We start from the raw sequence: 20,786 nt of genomic DNA, 5'->3' as shown, positions 1-20,786 counted from the left end.
GGATCCTCACTGATCAAATGCAACTTTACAGCTCCTTCAACACATCTAATCCTTCATTAGACTTTGCTCAACATTCACCTTATCATTTCATACTATAATTTGCATTCATAACTCCCCCCCCCCCCCCCTTTTTTCTTCATCTCACACACTTAATTCATAATTGGAATGACCATATATACCTTTCAGATTATCTAAGTCAGCTCGAATCATTGACTAAACAAACAATTACAATAGTCGGCTAGAAGTAATTAATTTGCAAATCCCTATACTGGCTGACCCTGCATGGTAATCTTTGTCAGAAAATAATTCCTTTTTTGACCGACTGAGCTCGGTGAATATGGAAAATTTCATGACAATCCTTCAATTGCCAAGAGAACTTGGTAAGTATTAAGTTTCCTGAGATAACTGAGTGAGCTCGGTGGAAACTATCCTTTGGAGATCGAGTGAATCTCGATTAACATTGACTTCTCCATAATTCCTTTGATGACCAAGTGAGCTCGATGGAAACTCCCATTTGGAGAGCGAGTGAAGCTCGGTTAACATTGTCTTCTCCATAATTCCTTTGATGACCGAGTGAGCTCGGTGGAAACTTCCCTTTGCAGACCGAGTGAAGCTCAATTAATACTGACTTCTTCGTTTCCTTCATTGACCAAGTGAGCTTGGTGATCACTGTCTCTTACCTTTCCTTTGTTTGACTGAGTTAGCTCGGTTGACACTGTCTTTTACATTTCTTTCGATGATCGAGTGAGCTCGGTTGACATTGTAGATTGCATTGCAAACTGTCTGAGCTTGGTGAATTTGAGACTAATGACTGATATGACATTTGTGTGACATCAAGGACAACATTATCCAACAATCTCCTTCTTTGGCATTTATGGAAACACAACATGTCATAACAGAATGAAATTTTTGAAAACAAGTCCAACAAGATAATAGACTTCTCCCTCTTTCAATAATCTCCCTCTGTTAAGGGACTACATGACAGACTTATCAAACTTTTTGAATTTCACAAATTTCATAAGGATATGATAGTAAATCTCTCCCTCTTTGACAACACATGCCAAAGACAACAACAGTTAAGTGAATTGTAATGTACCTTTAGTACTGATTCATATGCAATGATTTTTGATTAAACTGCATCAACAGATAGATCTTCAATCTTTCATGTGTTGATGCATCACTAGAGCTCATTTTTAGTGAACTTCAGATAGGGGAATGACCCCTAACTTACTTCTGAGATACAAAAATGCATCCTTAGGTAAAGGCTTTGTGAATATGTCAGCAATTTGTTCCTTTGTATGGACATATTCCAATCTGATCTCCTTGTCTTGCACCAATTCTCTGACAAAATGATATTTTATTGCAATATGCTTGGTCTTTGAATGCATCACTGGATTCTTAGATATGTTGATTGCACTAGTATTGTCACAGAACATGACAACTAGCTCTTTGATTTCCATCTTCATTCTTTGCAATAACTACTTAAACCAAACAATATTTGAACAGTTTACTACTGCAGCAACATACTCTACCTCTGCTGTAGATTGGGATGTACAATTCTACTTTTTGCTTGTCCAAGAAACCAATCTTTTTCCAAGAAAGAATGCTCCTCCACTTGTGCTTTTTCTGTCATCAAGGTTTCCTGCCCAATCAGCATCAGTAAACACTTTCAAATCTAAATTACCTCCAAATTTGTACCATAAACCATAATCTTCAGTTCCTTTCAAATATCTCATTATTCTTTTTATTGCCATCAGATGAGTTTCTCGTGGTTTTGCTGAAAACCTTGCAACAATACCAATTGCAAGGGCAATATCTGACCTGGTATGAACTACGTATTGCAATTTTCCAATCATAGATCTATACAATGTTTGATCTACCTCTTTGGATTCATCATCTTTGGTAAGTTTCAATCCAGTACACATAGGAGTTCCAACAAGTTTACAGTCCTCCATACCAAACTTTTTCAATATCTCTTTGATGTATTTTGATTGAGTGATGTAGATGCCATTCTTATTTTGTTGAATTTGGAGACCAACAAAGAATTTTATTTCACCAAACATAGACATTTCAAATTCCTTGTTCATTTGTTCTAAAAATTCTTTGCAAAGATCATCATGCCTTGTGAAGACAGTATCATCTACAAATATTTCTGCTAGGACAATCTTATTATCTGGTCCTTCCTTTATATACAAGCTACTGTTATCATTAGTTCTTTGAAAACCAATCTAAATAAGATAGTTATGCAATCTTTCATACCATGCTCTAGGGGCTTGTTTCAGACCATACAGTGCCTTGTGTAATTTGCAGACCATGTTCTTTTTATCTGGATCAACAAAACCTTCAGGTTGTTCAATGTAAACTTCTTCATCTAGTATTCCATTGAGGAATGTTGATTTGACATCCATCTGATAAACTTTGAATCCTTTGTGAGCAGCATATGCAAGTAAGGTTCTGACTCCTTCCAATCTTGCAACAGGAGCAAAGAATTCTCCATAATCTATGCCTTCTTCTTGAGAGTATCCTTTGCATACTAATTTGGCTTTGTTTCTAGATACTTTACCATCTTCAATCAACTTGTTTCTAAATACCCACTTGGTTTCAATTACATTCTTATTTTTAGGTCTGGGTACTAGAGTCCATGTCTTTTTTTTCTTTGTCTGTTCTATTTCCTCGTTCATTGACTCAATCCAACTATCATTTGTCATGCATCTTTAATGCTTCTAGGTTCAAAATAAGCAAGTAAACAAGTATTTTTAAGCTTGCTTCTTGTCAAGGTTCCTTCAGACTTGTCTCCAATGATCTGATCTGGTGCATGATGTCTTCTGACATATTTAGCTAATACAGGTTCTTTGCCTCTTGAATGAGTTTCATTGCTATCTCCTTGTACTTAAATTTCATGTTCTGGCTGTTCTGGCTCGATAAGAATTGGCTCGAGTGCTTCAGACTCGATAGATACTTGCTTGATAATGTCTTAATGTTGTTGTGGCTCAGTTTGAACCTTTTGTAACTCAGTTACTGATGACTTGGGAGTTGAGGATTCTTGAGTGAACGGTATGCTTGGTATAGTATCAGGTTCAATGTAAAAAAAAATTCTGTAATCTTTAGGTACCTTTTTGCTTTGTTCTTCAGATTTGTCTGCAAAGTCATCAACTTTCACGTGTGCACTTTCTATGACTTTGTGAGTGGATAGATTTAAACATCTATATGCTTTGCTTTTGCAAGAATATCTTAAAAATATTCCTTCATCACCTTTCACATGAAATTTTCCTTTTCTAAATTCTTTCAAAATATAACATTTGCTTCCAAATACTTTCAGATAACTTACTTTGGGTTTGTAGCCATACCATAATTCATAGGGAGTTTTGAATGAGTCCTTTTTCAATTGTACTCGGTTTAAGGTATGAACTACAGTGCTGATGGCTTCCTTCTAGTATTTGATAGCAATGTTCTTTTCTATCATCAGGGTTCTTGCACAATCCATGATGGATCTATTTCTTCTTTCAGCTATTCCATTTTGTTCAGGAGTTCCTGGTGTCGAAACCTGTCTTTTAATACCTTTTTCAATGCAGAAGTTGTTGAATTCATGTGAGATGAATTCACCACCTCTATCTGACCTTAAACATTTTAGTTTTTTTCTCGTTTCTTTTTCAACTCTTGCTAAATACCATTTGAATTTCTCAAATGCTTCTGATTTATTCCTTAGATATATGACAGTCATCATTCTTGAGTAGTCATCAACAAAAAGAATGAAAAACTTTTCTCCAGTATAGCTTTCTATTCCAATGGGTCCACATAAATCAGTATGCACAATTTCTAATATATCTTCAGACTAATAGTTCTTACTTTTAAAATTAGTCTTTTCCATTTTACCAATCTGACAATTCATGCATAGACCAACCTCAGGTTTCTTAATGTTAGGAATGCCTCTCACTTTTTTGAATTTTCTTATTTTTACCAGATTATCAAAATTGACATGACACAACCTTTTATGCCATAACCAACTTTCTTCAATTTGAGCAATAAAACATGAGCATTCACCAAGTTCTAGATAAAACAAGTTACATTTAGTTTGGGTGCCAGATCCTATCAGCTTTCCTTGCTCATTCAACAGTCTTGCCTTTCCATGCATGAATTCCACCTTGAATCCAGTATTGAGTAACTGTGCCACACTTAGCAAATTATGTTTAAGACCTTCAACCCAATAGGCATTATTACATACAAGTTCTTTGGTTAGACAGATTCTTCCTCTTCCTTTTATGAAACAAGGTTCATTATTACCAAACCTTACACTGCCACCATCATAGACTTCAAACTGATCAAACTTAGTTTTAACACCAATCATATGATGTGAGCAACCACTGTCTATAATCCATGTATCATTCTTACTTATATGAGAAACAAGTGCCATTTTATCTTCCTCATCACTATCAGAATCATCTTTAACAGCAATATAAACAATTTCATCCTCACTATTATCAAAATCTTTAGAATTTTTAGCCATGAAGCATGATTTCTTACCTTTGTTCTTGGATCATTTGAAGTCTTTCTTGCCATTCCATTTCTTTTCATCATGGCTTTGCTTGTTTGGACATCTTGCTACAATATGACCAATTTCTTCACAAGAAAAATAGATTAGGGGAACTTTACCTTTGTATTTTCCTTTGCCTCTAGAATATTTCTTTGTTAGTAGAGCTTCAATCACTTCGAGTTCACTATTTGAACTTTGGCTTGATTCATTTTCACTTTCTGACTGAGATTCCTTCTCCTTTTTGTTTTTCTCCTTGAGTGAGAGCTTGGCTTGAAATGATGATTCAATGTTCTTGGAAGCTGGAACATAGTTGTCAAAGTTATCTAGTTCAAATGCAGTTAATCTTCCAACTATGGCCTCAAGATTTATCTGATGATTTCTTCACACCTTCTTTCTTGAATTGCAGAAACTTTGATTGCATAAATGGGAGGCAAGGTTCTAAGAACTTTGCTTATAACTGTTTCTCCTTTGATATCACCTCCAGATGCTCTGATCGCACTCACACATGCTTTAACTCTTTCAACATACTTTGCAATTTTTTCATCCTCTCTCATCCTCATTTGATCAAATTGTCCTCTTAGACTTTCTGCTTTTTCTCTTCTCACATTATCATCTCCTCCATAGATTTCTTTTAGCTTGTTCCACATCTCAAAGGCAATTTTGCAGTCCTTAATTTCATCAAATTTTTCATAACTGAGAGCGGATGCTATATCTATCATCACATTGTTGTGAGTCTTCTTTTCAGCAATGTCATTGATAGACAATGTGCCAAGAGGTTCTTCATGTTTTTCTTCAAAGTATTTTAGTCCAGTATCACCAATAGTAGCCAAATGAAGTCTCATCAATCGTTGCCATGTGGAGAAGTTATCTCTGTTGAGTTTTGGAATTTCTCTTTTGTAAGACATCTTGATCTTTGGCTTAGATCCTTGAAATCTCTTCTTGCAAGCACCAAATGCTCTGATACCAATTGTTGGAAATGAGAATAGAGTAACTGAGAGGGGGAGGGGGTGAATCAGTTACTCCAAAAAATTTCATAGTCCCTAAGATGTCTGAATATCTCCTCAATCTGATTAATATGAAGTGCTAAAACTTGATAATGCAGCAAATGACAAATATTAAGAACTGATATGTTATCATGCACAAAGCAATTTAGCAATTAACAATGCAGGAGACACTAGATTTAACGTGGAAACCCAATATGGGAAAAACCACCAATTTAACTAGATACTGTTTTTCACTCTTCTGAAGTGAGCCCTGTAAGGAGCCAACCCTATTAAAGGTTACAAAAACACACTGTTAGATGTAACCTTGTTAAAGGATTTAATCACCCTGTTAGGAGTGGCCTTGCTAGAGGTTTTTAGAACAATTCAACTGAATTGTCACCTTGTTAGAGGATTTATTGAATGGCTGTTAAACCAACTCTATTAAGAGATTTTAATTCACTGTTACAGTGGTTAGAAAGCAACAATGAAGTGACCTGACATAAGGTACAACTTATCTTTGCTGATTGCAGATCTCTGTTATGCTTGGCTGGATCCTCACTGATCAAATGCAACTTTATAGCTCCTTCAACACATCTGATCCTTCATCAGACTTTGCTCAACATTCGCCTTATCATTTCATACTATAATTCATATTCATAACTTCCCCCCCCCCCCTTTTTTTTATCTCACACACTTAATTCATAACTGGAATGACCATATACACCTTTCAGATTATCTAAGTCGGCTAGAATCACTGACTAAACAAACAATTACAATAGTCAGCTAGAAGTAATTAATTTGCAAATCCCTATACTAGCTGACCCTGCACAGTAATCTTTGTCAGAAAATAATTCTTGTTTTGACTGACTAAGCTCGGTGAATACGGTGGATTTCGTGACAATCCTTCAATCGTCGAGAGAACTCAGTAAGTATTAAGTTTCCTGAGATAACCGAGTGAGCTCAGTGGAAACTATCCTTTGGAGACTGAGTGAAGCTCGGTTAACATTGACTTCTCCATAATTCCTTTGATGACCAAGTGAGCTCGGTGGAAACTCTCCTTTGGAGACCGAGTAAAGCTCGGTTAACATTGAATTCTCCATAATTCCTTTGATGACCGAGTGAGCTCAGTGGAAACTTCCCTTTGGAGACTGAGTGAAGCTCGGTTAATACTAACTTCCTCATTTCCTTCGCTGACCGAGTGAGCTCGGTGATCACTGTCTCTTACCTTTCCTTTTTTTGACCAAGTTAGCTCGGTTGACACTATCTTCCACATTTCTTTCGATGACCGAGTGATCTCGGTTGACATTGTAGATTGCATTGCAGACTGTCTGAGCTTGGTGAATTTGAGGCTAATGACTGATATGACATTTGTGTGACATCAAGGACAACATTATCCAACACATCTTCCTCATAACCATGCTTCCATTGGAATTCTATCACAAACTGCCTTTGTAGGACACCTATTAATTAGGTAAACTGCTATTACTACAGCCTCTCCCCAAAATTTAGTTGGGAGACCTTTCTCTTTCAACATGCTCCTTGCCATTTCAACAATGGTCCTATTTTTTCTTTCAGTCACTCCATTTTGCTATGTTGTATAGTTGGTTGTGAGCTCTTTCTTTATACTATTTTTCCTGCAAAAATTTATAAAATAATTGCAGGTATACTCCCCTCCTCTATCTGATCTTAGGACCTTGATATAGTTTCCACATTCTCTTTCAGCCTAGGCTTTAAATTCTAATTTTTTTTCAAATGCTTCAGATTTATTTTTTAACAAATACACCCATGTCCTACAACTGAAATCATCAATAAATGTCATGAAATAAGTACTCCCCCCAATGTAAGTAACTTGCATAGGACCGAATAGGTTAGTATTCACTAACTCTAATGGATACCTAGCCCTCCTAGAATTTCCAAAATTAAAATGAAGTCTATGTTGCTTACCCAAAATACAAGCCTCACACTTGTCACATGAATTTCCTATGCATGGCAAACCTTCTACCATTCTTTTATTTGATAATAAATTTAACCCAACATAGCCAATATGACCATAACTGAGGTGCCATAGCTGTGAGTGGTCTTCAATCACACTCCTTAGAGCTGATTGTGTGTGAGGTGCAACACAAACTTGAGATGAGAAACATGTCTCTATCCTCAAGGGAAACATTCTATTCTTTGTTATTTGAACTACTACAAGTAAGTTCTTGCTCCCATCCTTTTCTTGAATGACACACATGTCATTCTCCATTAGCACTTTGTATCCATTTTGAATGAGCTAACCAATGCTCATCAAATTTTTCTTCATACCAGGGGCGAAATACACATTTTGTATTTCCTTCTTCTCACCTTTATTGGTGCAGACCATAATAGATCCTTTTCCCACAATTGGTAGGGTTCCATTGTTAACCGTTTTAATCTTAGATTTGAAACCCTTGTCAATAAATGAAAACAAGGTTTCATTACAACTCATGTGGTTGCTACATCCACTATCAAGGTACCAAACCTCAAGGCTTCCTTCTTCACCAAAATTACACATGGTGAAGGCAATGGCATTGTTTCCACTTCCCATATTCACATGAGCTACATTTGCTTGTCCTGACTAATCATTTTGCTTCTTCCAACATTCACTTGTATAATGCCCAAATTTATGACAGTAGTAGTATTCTACATTACTCTTATTTGAGTTGTAGTTTTTCTTACCTCCTCTTGAAGTATTTTGTGAGCTACTTGCTCCATTTTCTCTTCCTGAGCTTTCTGCTACAACATTTCTTTGTCCTCCATTAGCTTGGCCTCTGCCTCTGGAGTTTCTACCTAAGCCATTTCTTCCTCTCCCCCTTCCTCTTGGATTTGATTGAGCCTTGAATGCTTACTCTTGGGAAGAAGAAGATGCAAATCTATTGATCCTATCCTCATGGGTTTGAAGAGTACCCATCAACTCATCCATTTTCAAAATAGTGAGGTCTTTTGCCTCTTCTATGGTCATGACCAAATTGTCACATTTATGAGGTAAACTCCTCAATATTTTTTCCACTATCCTCTACTCTTGATAGTCTTCTCCATTTGACTTTAGTTGGTTAATCGCATTGGAGGTCCTTGAATTGAAATCTACAATTGATTCATTTTCCTTCATCTGAAGGTTCTCAAACTCCCTCCTTATATTTTGTAGCTTTACTATGTAGACTTTATTAGTCCCCTTGAATTTTGTCTCAAGGATATCCCAAGCTTCCTTTGCATAATTTTCTGCTGCAATATTTGGGAATACTATCTCTGTCATGGCTACCTCAATCAAATTTAATGCATTAGCATTCTTTTTCCTGACTCTTTTAGATGAGTCTTTTGTACATTTGTGAGAGCAGCATACTGAGCTGGGTTTGTCACATCATTGAATCCATTAACCAAAAAATTCCACAAATCATTTGCAACCATTATGGTTTTCATCTTCTTTGCCCATGTATCATAATTTTGTCCATTGAAGGGTGCTGGTTGCTGCCATATCTTTCTTGCATCTCCTACCATGTCAAATATTCCAAGAAAACACATGCCCTAACTCACTATAGATGTGGGGCCTCAAAGCTCTGATACCATGTGAGAAATATAAATCAAAATTATTCACAACCCTAAACCTAAAAAATTTGCTCGGCAATCACAATTGCCGAGTGATAGTTTTTTTTGGTAAACACTAAGAAACTGAGTGGCAGGAGAGTTTACCGAGTGAGTTCAGTAAATGAAGAACAAACAACTTGGTAGCCAAAGGATGCCGAGTGAGATCGATAGTGTGGATGGTGAGTGAACTCAGTAGCCATAGTAGGGTGGTTCTCGGTAGATGAAGATACTGAGTGAACTCAGTAGCCACTATAGAGTGGAGCTCGGTAGAAGATGTTACTGAGTGAACTCAGCTTGAACTGCAGATGACTTCTAACAAAGACAATATCAAGTGACAGAACTATAACGTGAACTCCTTTTCCACCATTAAAACAAGAGAGCTAGAACTTGAAGGTTTCAAATAAACTTTTCAAGTGCAAGGAATAGAAGAAGAAGAACAATAGAATGTCTACTTGCTTTCTATTCAACTTATATTAAATCATTACAAAATCTAGAAGCATTCGGCTTCAACCAAAAAACCCTAGAGTAACCTTAAAACTTCAAACTGGAAAAATTCAAACTTTAAACTTCAAACTTGTAGCTCTAATGGCTACATACTTCAATGCTTGGAGCAATCACTACTTCAATAGGTTGAATCAAACAACAAACTACAAACTTATAGGATGACACAAAGAAGCACATGCAACTGTAGTCACGAAACAAACTTCCTCTGTCCCTGCAACAAATTGGATCTGCTGATCACTTTCTTTACAACTTCAACTTCTTCTACTTCTTTCTCTAACTGATCGAATGAATGTAAAACATTACTTTTTGTCTTCTGCCAAAAATGTTTTCCCCCTCATTTGCGAATTTGAAAACTCAACTACTTGTAATAAATGTTTATGACTGTTGTGTAGGTCGTCAGGGATGGTAGGTGGTCATTTGGCTCTAGGGACAAATGTTAACTACATTTAATATTCCAATAACAATCCATAAGCACAAGTTTGTGAGAACTCAATAATCCTTGTCCACAGTGAATCCCACAAGGAATTTTGTTTTGTAGATGCCGGTATTATAAGGAGAATGTTACCCATGATCTATTTGATAGAAGATGCCTAAGTGATGCTCATATCTCCCTTGTCTAGTGTGCAGAGGATATTTTTCTTAATTGGTGTGAGTCATAGAATGGCTCAATGTTTAAAAAATATCAAACAATTCACCAAGCCATTAGTAGCGTACCAATGGAAATAGCTTCTATGAAAACCATGATGGTGATGTGGAGTATTGGTGGGATATGGGGTCACTGATAGAAGAATGTTACATCTAAATGCTACCAACTATTTGATGGAAATGTTTGAGCTTTGCAAGGAAGGTCACACTATTTATACAAAGTTTCTTAATGTGTTGTTGCATAGAGGATACATGCATGGAAAATGTATGACAAAATGTTTCAATGATATGGCTCTCACATTTTTACAATGGTGTTGTTAGAAATTAATACTCTCTTCCACGTCATTGATTAGTTATAATAGAACATATGTTTGAGCGCCAACCAAATAAGCTTCCATCTTATCGCTAAAGAAGACTATTAGTGTTGTTAAGATGGTAAGGTGGACTCCTTCCACTCGCAGCCTGACCTTCCATGTGGAAGATAGTTAGAGTTAGTAATTAGATTTAATTTAAATTCTGGAAATGTCCTCAACATATGAATCATGAAATTCCTCTATAAATAGAGGCATAATCATAGCTTGTGATATAGTGCAGTCACATATATTTATGATTAAGTTAGTTCTATTTCTCTGGTCTATTCTAGTTCCTATTCAATTATGTGATTCAATAGGGTGCTATTTTATATTTTAGCTTTTTATCATGATATCAGAGCTATTAGTTTTTTTGGGTAGTGATTTTATTTGAGTATGTCAATATTTGATTTTTGTTGATTCATGAAGCTGTTGTTTTAAATATGACATAGAAGATATGTTCTTGCCAAATGGAAAGAAAGGTTGATCATTGAAGTCAATGTCTGCAATGAAGAGAACTTGTGAAGATCAAAATAGTGATGGTTATAGCAAGAGGTGCATTATTGATTGTACTTGAAACCTCAAATTTTTTTACATATTGATGAACTATGTATGTGAAAAATATTTCTACAGAGCTAGCGAACATAGTGGCTAGGTACCCATGTGAATCAGTAGATGAATTATTTTTCATATGGACTCAATAGTAGTGCGCATGAGACAAATTTAGAGCTGGTTTCCCCATCATTCGGACAATTGTTTTGCCATGTTTGAAAGGTTTGTGGTAATCCAAAACCACTTGTTTAAGTAAATCTATTGAACGATTTGTGGTAAGACAAAACCACTTATTTGGGTGCAAAATCCTAAAAGTTTATTGAAGGGTTTGTGCTAATCCAAAACCATGTTTTTCCAAGTTTGAATGGTTTGTGGTAATCCAAAACCATTTGTTTAAATAAATCTATTGTATGGTTTGTGATAAGCCAAAACCACTTATTTGGGTGCAAAATCCTAAAAGTCTATTGAAGGGTTTGTGGTAATCCAAAACCATTTGTTTCGGTGAAAAACCTAAGAGTTTATTGAAGGATTTGTGGTAAGCCAAAACTACTTGTTTAGCTGAAAAAACTAAAATTTCATTGAAGGGTTTGTGGTAAGTCAAAACCACAAGAGGAATAAATTTTCCATGGTGATAATGATAAGGGAAACCATTTTTTTCTAATGTTGCAAATGTTTACCTAAAAAGGCTTAATGACGACCTATCCTATTCAAATTTTTTATTGTAATTTCCCCCACATACAAAATCTTAAGTGGTAGAAATTAAGGGAGGGTGTTAGAAATTAATACTATCTTCCAATCGAACAAGCTTCCAGCCTATCGCTAAAGAAGACTATTAGTGTTGTCAAGATGGTATGGTGGACTCCTTCCACTCACAGCCTACCCTTCTATGTGGAAGATAGTTAGAGTTAGTAATTGGATTTAATTTGAAGTTTGGAAATGTCCTCAGCATGTGAATCAAAAAATTCCTCAGATGAAATTCCTCTCTAAATAGAGGCATACTCATAGCTTGTGATATAGTGCAATCACATATATTTATCATTAAATAAGTTCTGTTTCTCTGGTCTATTCTAGTTTCTATTTAGCTCTATGATTCAATAGTGTGCTATTTTATATTTTAGTTTTTTATCAGATGTCTCTCAAATATGCTTGATCAGAATAGGGAAATGTGATTGACTATGTTGATCTATTTTAACAAATTCCTATGTACAGTGTGCCAGAGAAATCATCAAGGCTCAGATGGAAGTCTAGAGTGAGATATCGGTATACAATTAAGGCATAAAAGGATTTTGTAAGGATATGTCCATATAAAGGGGAATGTTGAAAGTGAGAATAAAAGCACATGCTCAATTTGACTCTTCTTCAACATCCTAGATCAAAAGGAGAAGATCCAATGGCTACCATCAAGATCAACCATTCAACATTATTTTTAATTTTTTTGCCTCTCAAGTCACTTTGCTTAATTTAATCAAGGTTAATTAAGCTCTCCCAAAACACGTGATTGGGGAGGTACTTATTAACCAAATAGGAGTAGTTTTTAATCTCAGGTCTATATAGGCAATCATTTTTGGCTTTGTTAAGAAAATTTTTGGACTTTAGAATTAGAGAACATTTACGTTGAAGTTTTGTAGCAAGACAATTTTTAGAAAATGTGTACATATCTTGTTCTTGTAATCAAAAATTTCTTTTATGTTAGTGGTGTAAGGAAATAAAAGGAAACATATCTTGAGTTCTCTTGAACTACAAATCTGAAATGTTGAAGTGTTGATTCTTTTTGTAGTGGGTGTTTTCACCTTAATAACCTTTTCAGCACAACCTTCGATTTTCCTTCAACCAATCCACAAGTATCACATGTAGAATCTCCTTTCATACTCCGATCTTATTCAAAAATTCTAGCACTACTGAACACAACTCATAGCCCATGATCTTCATTTGCTCTAATAATATCTTGCTGCAGATCTTTTTGTACAACTCCAGTACCAAATATAGAATTTGAAATACATGCAACAACAATCTAAAACAAAACCAAAAAATAGAGAAAATAGAGCATTGCAAGAACACAAAATTGTACACTAAAAATTTGATCTTTTATTGATCTCCAAATTGGATTACATATTGCCAACAATATGAGGTCTTTACACACACAATGACACACTTTCTATTATGTAGATTTGATGATTAAATCATGATAACTGGACTTTCTATGATTTAAATTTGTGCATGATTAATTAAGGAAAATCTAATTGGGTGACTTGAAGTTTTGGTGGATATCAGTAGCACTTTTCTCAACATTCCCACACACACACACACAATTGACATTGTAGTTAGTTAAAGCATGTAATCATCATTTGTTGCTCCTATTGATAACCTACTTTTTCTCTATATTTATTGTTTGCAATTCAATTTATTGTTTAATTATATGTTTGATTATATTCAATTGACCCTTGGTTTATTGGTGAAGTTGAATGACTCACAAAAAGTTCACCAAAGATAAAAATATTAATTACTGTATTCATATATTTTAATTTATATTTTAAAAAATAAATTATTTGAACTAACAAGTGACAATTGACTTGGATCTATGTAGAGCTTATGCATGTTAGCTCTTAATATTTATTTGTTAAGAGCTAATATTTATTTGTTAAAATATGTGAGAAATAAATGAAAAGAAACCTTTCTCTTATATAAAATGGGGTTAAATATTAATCTACTCAACAATAAAAATAAAACTTATATAAATTTTATTAAATTAGCTTCCCTCATGCTGACTAGATCTCTAAATGGCAATAAATACCACTAGTGATACTCTAAATTTAGGCAATGATTGTACTTCAAGTAATAAAGGTGGTTTAATTTTTATATTGTGCTATTGTCATTTGAATATCAATTGAACCTTGGACTTACTAGTTCTATTTTAAAATTATTATACATTAGAATTTATATATGAATACATATTGCAATCTTTTTTAATGAAAATATAAATAATTTTAAGTCTAACTAATAAAATTGAGTCTTATTTTTTTTAAAGTGTTGCAACCCTACTCTAGTACATATTATTTGATCATTTATCTCTATTTGTTTTACCATGCTTATGACACACTTCATTTTCTTAGGGTATGATTTTAGAGTCTAATAGAGGACTGCCAAATTAATTAGAAAACTAGAAAAGAAATACAACATGTGTTGTGCATAGAGTAATGTTGAAAGAATTTAACCTTATTCTAATACTTAAATTTATTAAAACTTAATTCAATTTGTTGTAAAGAATTATTACATTGTGTTTGTTTAAATTTCACTTCTCCAACAAAAATCACTCATACCAAAGATATTGGTTAGAATTTGCAGTTCGAGAAAAAAAGGGTAATAATTTATTAAGATAGAAATGAATATGACAAGGAAAGCTCAACAAGGTAACAAAGTCATTAAATTCTTGTAACACGTCAAGGGGAAGTTTCCACTATCCATAATATTCCATGCCAGAGCATCAACATAAGCCCATTTGGCCAAACAATCAACAACTTTGTTCCATTCATGAGGAATGTAAGTAAACCTAATGAGCTTAGGGGAGGTACAAAAGAGAAGAGTCTGATTAACAACAGTAGCCCGCTACCAACTAACATGCTCAAGCTCTTGAGAAATAAGCAAGTTCACCACCACTTAGGAGTCAAATTCATAGATAATCTTGGGCCATCCCCATAAACAATACTCCACAATGTTTAAAATTGCTTGAGCCTCCATGAGATTGTTAGCATGGTAACCCTTAAGCACTAAGAAAAAAAAATTAACTTCACCAAAATGGCAACGAGCCACTCCCCAATACCAACATGGCCTAGATTCCCCTGGGAAGAACCATCAATGTTAATTTTTAGAACTCCATGAGGAGGAGGAGTCTGATTCCCCTCCTAATTCACTGGTCCTTTCCCCTATTGCCAAGGTTGTTTGGGCACTCTTTGATACCATTATGTTGCAATCCCATCCTAAAAATAAAAATTGAGGTGATTGCATATAAAAAGATCAATTGGATCCATACTCTCATTCAATGCACACTTCACTTGAATAGTTTTCTAAAGAGAATGTGAGATCTTCCACAAAAGATGCATAACACCTTCAAACCTCTTAGAAGATTCGACTCTTCCTCTCTAGCCAGATATGCCAAAGAATGAATGATGGGCCAGCAATCCAAGTAGCACATGCAAATGAGAAGAGAAACCCAAAGCACTCAACCAAAGGTGCCATAACTAAGTAGAAAATGAGCAATGGGAGAAAAAATGGGAGAGCGGTAGTTGTGAGCCACTAGCCACATGAAAAAATTGCACTTGGACCAAGAAAATTTATTCCAAACTTGCTTCCACCAAGAGACCTTAGCATCCCCCCAACAATTTTCTAGTTATCTCCTGATACCCAACAAAGAGATAATATTTACCAGACAAGGTACCTCCCCAAGCCAAAACATCTAGTAGAGTGAAACACTCCTAGAGGCCAAAATCCAAGAAAGCTCCAAATGATCCACCTCTATGCCTCTAGGAGGCAATCAGAAGAGTGCTTCCAACAATAACTAATAACGGGTCCCAATTGATAAGGAGTCTTGTAATGGGCCAATTTATCCCATCCAACAGAATGAAAAGAATCATAGAGAGTCTGAAGATGAGGATACATGGATAAAATGGAGGGGAATCCATCCCAAGCATCGAAGGAAAACAAAGCCTTAGAGCCTCCCTTACATATCCAGAAAAGACCCCTCTTGACTAACAGAGCACCATTAGAGACACGACCTTCAAGAGGAAGTGTAGATATAGAGTAAGGATCAACGACTCTAAAATATTTTTGAGTGATAATACGAGCCCAAAGTTGATGTTGTCCAAATCACCATCACCGATAAGGCTTAGCAGACAATGCTTGAATACTCAAGAGTGTTGATGGAAGACCAAGAGTGCCCTCCTTTTTAGGCTTGCAAATAGTCTCCAAACTAATCAAACTCCAATTTCATTAAAAACTGAAATGTCAAAAAAGGAAAAAGTTAAACATATCATTATTTCTGAATTTAGCTATTTTCAAATTCTCCATACTATTAAGCTAATCCTTAACTAATAATAAAATTAATATAACCTAATCACTTTAAACGAAAACATATTCTTCTTATTGCTATTAATGTGAGTCCATCTAAATAATTTCAATACCAATACTTAAAAATACAAATATCTATAACTTTAAAAAGTAAAAAAAATTAAGCATAGTTAAACAAATGTATTATATATAGAATGTTTTAGCAATATAATAAAATCAAGAAGTTACATAGAATTCCTCAAAGTACTAAAGTGTCTATTTTAATAGTATCAAAATCCACAAAAGACAAAGGTACGTTGTTAAAGTCATAATAAATTGATAGTAATACAGTTTCAACAGTGTAAATCCAGAAAGAGAAGCTGAGTACAATGAATCGTATTTCTATTTTAAATCCGTTCAAGAACGTTTTATATAAAAGAGATATTGCTTAGTGTTACTCTTGCAACCGTATTAATACATGAAAAGAAACTATCCTTGTAAAAGGGGAGACGTTGAATCAAACTCTTTCTTGAAACCAGTTAAAATCAGATTTTAAATTATTTAGCGAAATGGAATTGGTTTACAATCATGAAAGCAATATACGTTACAGTAATCATTTGTCGGTATTTTTAATCTATGGGTGATGAAGAACAAATTTCAATAACAGAATGTCTATAAAGAACTGTTGAGCTCATGGACGGAATGAAGATGAATAATTTAAAAGAATAAGAAACTGGGTGGAAAATCATCAAAAATTCAGAAAACTTTTAACAGATGATTCTCACAGCCACAAAGTTATGAAGATGATTCTCACACTATGCGATCTATCCTCACAAATCAAAAAATACATGAAGGAATTTATTATTTATACATAAAAAATGCTCTGGTCAGATCAATGAAACCATTAATTACATAGCCAACACCAATACATTACAAAGAGGGAAAATGGCTCCTATAGAAGAACAGTAAACTCTCTACAGAGACGAGGCGTCCTTTGTAATAATCTTCACTCTTGTTCTTCAGTTTAATATATCCAAAATCAGATGAGAACTAATTAAACTAAGGGAACTAAGATGGAAGATGTAAGATTATTCCATGGGACGTAATCAGTTGATCCATTATATCCTCCCCATACATGTTGTCGTTGAAGATTAGATCGCCTTATGTCCTCAGCAGCCCTGAGAACAAAGGAAAAGATCCTGTGAGCTAAAAGAGAAAACTGCCTGAGCATCAATGGTATGTTTCTGGTGGAGGAAGGGAAGTATTCAGCTGAACAATACAACGCATCTAAAATACCCATCTTCTTCAACTATATCTTTAAATCCTTGGTCTTCATCTCTTTTTCTACATATATAGAGGTTATGCCCAAATAATTCTTTTTAAATACCAAACTTATCAGTCGAACAGCCCATAGTGATTTCACCTACTGAAAAACATAAGCGAAATTATCGTTAGTAATTACATCTTCTCATATTCCATATATTCTGAAAAGACATCAGAATTAATTATTGGTTATTGTGTTGAATAATGTTTAAATAACCAGTACTAGATTTTCTACCTTCCTAGGTAGGGCATCCATCATTCTCAAATTACTCACATTTGTACAAGCTATGTCCCACGAAATGACTCGCACTAATGAGTTTCAGAATACGTGGAGACAGATTACCTATTTAGGATAACTTCTAGAGGAAATAGGGGAAAGAAAATATGGACATATTTGGAGTAAAAGACAGATTAAAAAAAATCGTTACAATGATTGCATGTGATGATCTTTTATTATTATTATATGTTTTATTTATTTTTTATATAATAACAAAATTATAGTTTCTATTATTGACTTATTTGTATAAGTCTTTCACTTCTCGCCACACTATATAAATGGGTAAAATTGAAATGGTGAAAATCAATTATATTTAATAATTGATGTTATGTTAAATAACAATTTAATTCTATTATTGGTTTGTTATATAGATTGATTTATTAAATTTATATAGTAGTATATTCATGAGTGAGATATTGAAATGATATATGTATTTTTTTATAGATGACTTCAGTATGAGTTTTTCTTTTATTTAATTTATATTTGTTTTTAGTAAATGTACTTAAATCAAAATTGTCTTACTAAAACAAACTTTTACTTACTACATAGTGTACATGCACCTCTATCATTTCTCCCATTCAAGATTGAGCCTATATGTATATTATTCTTATCTAATTAACCCAACAATTCTTCTTCATAACCTCCTAGAGCTAAATGTATGGAGATATAATTTTAAATTAATATATTTTTAGTAACCCTCCTATCTTCACATGGTTCCACTCTCTGTGATATAATAACTAAGTAAAACATTAGTATAATCACTATATCTATGCCAAATACATGTCTCAATTTTATACACATCAAGCCATAACAAACTCATATTCAATCCTTATAAATGATGTGTCATGTGCCATCCTAACATATTCTCTAACTTTTAGGGGTGGTTAATAACATCTGGACATATGTCACAACATTTTAAGGTTCACACTTAACTACTCCAAAATATCTACCTTGTCCCCCTCCATCTTTTTTGTATTCACTGTGAAAGTTTTATGGCCACCCTTGATCTAATTTAATTTATAGAATTAACACTTTTATTAAGATTAAAGAGGATCAATTATAAATATACCCTAGAGTCTAAGTATACTTTCATTGATTCCAAATGTTGGGAGTCACAACCTTACATTAATATTATAGAAATTGTTGTTAGAATCTGGTAAGATTAATAACCCCGAAAACTAGTGCAAAGAATAAATATTTAAACTATGAATGCAAATGATACAAAATCAAAATAGCATCATAGAGTTAGTCTCCAAGAAAGTAATGCAAATGCTAGAAGCAAAATAGCATTAAGAGGATGCAAAAATAAGAGATACAAATACAAGCCAGGTAGCATGCTTATATAGGCTAGGAAGAGGGAGGAGGTGGCAACATCAACCAATGAGGAGCAACTATCTATCAGACTAAAGATAGCAAAGTATCTTCCCAAGATAGCTAATGAATGCTCACATGTAGGAAGGTGACACCTCACAACCATTCACCTAATAAGACATGCTTTATTAACCTAAGCGAGATTATTAAAAGTGTAGGAAAAACTTAGCCAAATAGAAAAAATAAAAAACTACACTAACACCCCCCCATAAGCGAAGCTTAGGTGGATGCTAACCTAGCAAAGCTATGAAAGCAGGAAAATGGGTCCCGTCAACAAGGCTTGATTAGGTACCCAATACAAGAAAAAGAACTAAATGAAGGAAACTAAGCCTCCAATCTAGGAAATGTCCCAAAGAGAGGAACAAAAAAGAGCATGAAGCTGCAAACACTGTCAGAAGAAACTGCTGGAACCCCCATTGAAATAGTGCATGACCAGATAGAGAAGACAAAGTCTAAAGAGCTGATGAATCGAAGAGGTGACTTCCAAAGGTAGGAATGAATGAGTGTCTATATAGTAGATGAAGCATCTCACCGAAATGCATAGGTGCCTAGCCACTGCATCCGCCTAGTACATAGGAACAAAAACTGAATATGTAGATCACTCAACCAAACCAAAGAAGCAATAGAGCCAACAGGTGAACCCCCCCACAATGCTGAACAGGGAGAGGGGTGACAGGAACACTGAAATGCAATGCCAAAAACATCTATAAGAAGAAGAATCAGGAACACCAATAGTGCAATAGAAGTACAAGCACAGGATAAAGGGCAATGTCACCGACACACTGCATGGGCTAATGTTGTGGAAGAAAAATTCACTTGACAAAGGTGGATGAGCACAAAATGGAAAAACATCATGACCCCCCATGGTACTTTATAACTTAGTGTGAGTACAAACAAACACAAGGTGTACAAGATCCCAGATATGCAAAAGAAAGCACTTTATCTCAGTGCGTTTATAGAAAAAGGAATGCAACAAAATAGAAGCATACAGTGCTCAGAAGTCAAAAAGAAGAGTGAGCCAAAAGAACAGAAGAAGAGATTTCAAGACCTGTAGAATCCAAGTAATCTGTCAGAGTGTGAAAGTGCAAAACTCGAAGGAGAAAGAACCTGGAGCAAAATCTGGATAAAAGACCTCTACAACTGAATAACTCACAGAACCAGATTTCCAACGATATCTGGCGAGCCCAGAAAAGAGTCCTAATGAGCGAGATATGGCTCCTGAAAGGCAAAATAGAACATATGGCTTTGACTGCCAAAACAGGCAACCAAACTATAGCAAAAATCAAAAAAACTTGTACCATTATCTCCATCTCAGAACTAGCTTTTTGACGCATTTTTTGGATCGAAAAAATACGTCCATATGCTCAAGTTATGGAAGAAAAATCGATAGGGCCTCCTCATGAAGAGCATATGCTAAAAGTGAAATTTGGGCACAATAATCAAGGAAACAAATAGCACCACTGCGATCTACTCGAAAAATTATGCACTTTCAAAAAAAGAATCGCCTCGATACGAGGTCGTATGAGAAAGTTATGATCCTCCAAAGTTTTCAAAATGAGAACTGTGCACAGTCACGGTTGAGAATCTACAATTTTCAAAGAATTCAT

General features: G+C 34.7%; 1 long non-coding RNA gene across 1 annotated transcript; it reads right to left on the bottom strand.

Annotated features, from left to right (window-relative positions):
* Positions 1–17,053: 17,053 nt before the first annotated feature.
* On the bottom strand, positions 17,054–17,567 carry LOC149559544 (uncharacterized). Its single transcript, XR_016364341.1, has 2 exons — positions 17,311–17,567; positions 17,054–17,276 (listed from the first exon to the last, which is right to left on the bottom strand). It is a non-coding gene; the product is annotated as an uncharacterized LOC149559544 (long non-coding RNA).
* Positions 17,568–20,786: the final 3,219 nt, after the last annotated feature.

This window comes from Cupressus sempervirens, chromosome 5 (genome assembly GCF_028749045.1).
Source record: "Cupressus sempervirens isolate cs-2001-9-10 chromosome 5, ASM2874904v1, whole genome shotgun sequence".
NCBI lineage: Eukaryota > Viridiplantae > Streptophyta > Pinopsida > Cupressales > Cupressaceae > Cupressus > Cupressus sempervirens.
The sequence above is the reverse complement of the archived record's forward strand: the minus strand, read 5'-3'. Positions and strand labels throughout refer to the sequence as shown.